Source organism: Agelaius tricolor, unplaced genomic scaffold (genome assembly GCF_023055355.1).
Source record: "Agelaius tricolor isolate 1412-34295 unplaced genomic scaffold, bAgeTri1.0.p SCAF_39, whole genome shotgun sequence".
Classification (NCBI taxonomy): domain Eukaryota; kingdom Metazoa; phylum Chordata; class Aves; order Passeriformes; family Icteridae; genus Agelaius; species Agelaius tricolor.
In genome coordinates this window covers 5061463-5065375 of record NW_027269299.1, presented here as the reverse complement: position 1 = coordinate 5065375, position 3913 = coordinate 5061463, and the positions used below count along the sequence as shown (strand labels likewise).

The window sequence follows — 3913 nt, the reverse complement described above, 5'->3', positions numbered from 1 at the left end:
AAAACACATTTCCTGTCAAACCACCACAGTTGGTTTCCACAGGTCCAGGCAGATGCCAAACCTGCTCTTCACTGCCTTCTCCCTGCCCCACTGCCATGTGCAACGGGCCTCAAGGACTGAAAGGAGCACAGAGAGCCAAAGGGGGACACTCACACCTGCCTCACTGGGAGCTCCCTGGGAAGCACTTTCCTTGAGAAGCAAGCCCCTTTCCTCCAAAGGTGTTTACCCAAATGTGCAGCTTTCCTGGGGAGCACCAACACACCTTTAAGAAACGCTGGCAAGGCTGAATGACTTCAGGTCCTTTAGGGACAACCACACCATCTCTAATTCCTATTGCCCCAAGTGAGTTTCCAGGTGCAGGTTCAGAGGTGCAGCCCCAGGCCCTCCACAAACACAAGCTGCCCGCTGCCTCTTCACCTGCCTCAACTCCTGCCTGCGCTCACGGCACCAAAACCAGGCTGTTCCTGGCCAGGGACCAGAGCCCTGTTCCTGCAGGATGCTCTTGCCAGCACCTTCCAGGACTCTCTGCTGTGCACGCCGCGCTTTTCATGCCCGCTCCCAACAGGCTTTGGAACACAGAGCCCAACCTGGCTGGCTCTGCCACCAGCACAGCCCAAACACAGGTGGAGGAAGAAGCACCAGGCGCTGTTTTGCAGCCAATGCCCAAGAGAGACTGGCAGGGTGCCCTCCCTCTGCTCTCCCTTGGTTGGCTTTCTGACTGGCTCTGAGCCTGGGGCTGCCGTTCCTCACTTGTGGGGAGCAGAAGCACAGGCGGGATCCCGGCACTGCCTGGCAGCGCTGCGGGCACCGGCACGGCCGCGTGTCCAAGTCTCGGGCACCGTGCTGCTGCTTCATTTGCCCTCAGGCACAGCCAGAGCTCCCTGCTAAGCCCGGATGCTCTCTGCTTCTGCCCTCTTCCTCATCCTGTGCAGGGATGGAGCGCTGCTGTGCTTTCAGGAAGCTATTCTTGAAAGCTTCCAGCATTCCAAGCTCCTTTGCCCTCCGTGGATGCTTGCCATGGAATCCCTCTCAGCTGGGTTCAGAGCATACTCAGGTTGGCTCTTCCAAAATTCAGGGGCTCCAAGGTGCTCAGCAAGATGTGGAACTGCACAGTGCTGTGGAACTGCACCTTCAGCACAGGGACCTTTCCAGCCTGACCTGCCCCAGTTCCTCTGGGTCCGTGCACAAAACACGGCATGGCAGAGAACGGCAGCAGGGGCCTGTGTGTCCCAGAGCCCCGGATTTGCTTCAGTTCCACAGAGATGCAGGCAAAGTGAAAAAGCCAAACTGTTTATTAATGAAAAGCGAAGCAAAGGGATGAGCTGGGAGGTAAGAAAAGGGAATGGGCAGGGTCTGAGGGCTGGAGGGAGGGAGCTGTCAACAGCCAGGGTGACGGCAGGAGCTACGGGAGCTTCTCACAGGCTCAGCTGTGCCAGGCATCAGCTGTGCCTGGAGCTCCAGTGGCAGTGGGAGATGGTTTGCTCTTCAGTGTCTCCTGGTGCTGTTCTTGGGAAACTGGTTCACCGGATCCTGAAGAGGCACCTAATTCTTCAGCTCTTCTGGCAAATCGGCTGTGAATATCCAGGTTACAGTGGGATGGACTAGTGTCTTTCCTTGGGACTTAAATGGCTGGAACAGAGAGGAAGAGAGCCACAGTCAGCACCCACAACTGCAGGAATCCTAGGAGACACTCCTGCCACTGTGTGCTGCTTTGTGCATCACGAACATGATGTTTTGGGAGAGGCTGCTGGCAGGTTCCTCCGTGTCCGATAGGAAACCAATCAAGGGTTGGTTTTGGGAACTGATAATCAGGAAAACTGTACATGAAAGCCTCTGTGAAAAACACATGTTACAAACAAAATAAACTTGGGAACTTTCTCTTTTCCCTTCTGGCCGACAAAGAGGTAACACAGCTGACCCAGCCTAGGCCTGGCTGAGGTCAGTGAAGAAGTCAAGTCCCAGATGGGAGGGATGAGGAGATGCCTTTAGTTTTAGGCTGAAATCCTCTTGTAAACATAGGGAGAAGGACACTTTTTTCCCTATAAGACATGAAGGTATGATTCTAGGACAAGTTTGAACAGAGACGGAGAGAAGAGTGATGAAGATCCTGTGCCCCCAGGAACAGAAGAAGGTCTCTCTTGCTAGAGATGGAAGATGATTTTAGAGATAAAGAGAACCTTTGCCTTTGAACAGCTCATCTTTAGAACAGTACCCCATAAGTTGACACGGCACAGAAACACAGCTGTGGGAAAAGCTTGTGGAAAATGGGAGCGATTTCAGAATTGCAGATTTCCCTGCAGTGTGGCTGCTGTTGATGGAAATTGAGAGCCACGAGAGAACTGCTTTCTTGTGGAAAATCTCCATAACATTAACAAGAGGGACATTTCTCCTTAAGTGAGCAGAAGAGAGACTATTCTAGAGGTAGTAAAGTGACTCAAAATTTTGGTTTTGTCCCTTTACATTGTCAGTGGGAAAGAAAAAGTTGTAGGGGGAGGAGAAATGTTCTGAAGGTTTTGTTCTGATTCTTATTACTCCTTCTTTTAGTTACTGTTAATAAATTTTTCTTCATACCCTTTTAAAGTTTGGAGCCTGCTTTGCCTTTCTCCTAATCCTATCTCACACAGAAAATGATGAACTACATTCTACTGGATGAACTGGTGATTAACCAGCACGGAACTTACCACACTAATTGGAACATTGGCCAGGAAATCATCAATTAGTGAACCAAAACCACAGCACAGGGGTGTCCCACTCAGCTCTTGCATCGGCCAGAAGAGAGGGGGGGGCAAACGGGATCAGCTGCAAGACGCTGGCCACGAATCCCCCGGACCAGTGTCCCTGAAATCGCTCGCTGTGCTCTGCCCAGGCCACCCCTCATGCACCCAGGGAGCGAAGGCAATGCAGCTCTCCCGGGCAGACCCCGCTGTCAGCCCGGTGTCCGCACTCACCCTGACTGTGGGCCCGGAGCTCTTCCCTCTTCCCCCTGCGGCACCGCCCGGCGCTGCCTGTGAACACAGAGTCTGTCACGGCCCCAGCGGCACAGCTCCCTGCCGGCGGCGCTGCCGGGGCAGCAGGCGGGGCTGGGGCCGAGCGGCGGCGGGCCGGGCCGGGGAGGGAGCCCGGGCCCGGGGCTCACCGATGATCCTGACGGCCGCCTCCCGTACGGACTCCTGTGGGCTATCCAGGAACCGCAGGGCCCACTGCATGTGCTGGGCCGCTTGGCTCCTGTCCTCTGCCAGCTGCAGAGAGTGGCAGGAGGGAAGGGTTGGCGCGGGCTCAGCCCCTGGGCCGGGCGCTGCCTGCGCCCAGCCCCGGCCTCCCCTGGCCGCACAGGCCTGAGGCGCGGCCAGCAGCCGCTGGCCAAGGGCTCCCGAGGGCAGGGGGCAGAGGGCCGGCTGCTGCCCGGGGAGCCGCGGTGCCGGCCCGCAGCCCTGCCGGGCCGGGGCTCCATGGGCACCCGGCTGGGGCCCACGGGAGCCTGGAGAAGAGCCCCCGCGGCCTCTGGCCGCAGCAGCGGGCAGGGGCACAGCTGCCCGGCCCCGCACACTGAGCGCCGCCCTCAGGGGCCTTCTCCAGGCTGAGGCTGGGGCTTGCAGGCCCTCCTTACCAGGCACTCATCAATTTTCAATGGCTGCTCCGTCTTTATCACCCTCTGGAGATCCGTCTTCTCCAAGAACCCGGCCACACAATGCAGCGTTTCCCGAGAGGCCTGGAGAGCAGCAGAGACCCAGAGATGGCCCCACAGCCCAGGGCACCGGAATCACATCCCTGTGCCAAGGCCTGGAGGAGGCTGCAGTCCATGAGGTGCCAGGGCAGGAGGCAGCCAAGCCCCCTGCCAGGGATCCAGCAGCATCCCAGAAAACCTCACCTCTGCCACGTGTTGGTTCTCCTCATGGCAGTGCAAGAAGAGGGG

The 3913-nt window shown here is 57.2% G+C and overlaps 1 long non-coding RNA gene across 1 annotated transcript; it reads right to left on the bottom strand.

The window, feature by feature from the left end:
- Positions 1-1274: 1274 nt before the first annotated feature.
- On the bottom strand, positions 1275-3012 carry LOC139603479 (uncharacterized). Its single transcript, XR_011683690.1, has 2 exons — positions 2949-3012; positions 1275-1629 (listed from the first exon to the last, which is right to left on the bottom strand). It is a non-coding gene; the product is annotated as an uncharacterized lncRNA (long non-coding RNA).
- Between the last annotated feature and the right edge of the window lie 901 nt (positions 3013-3913).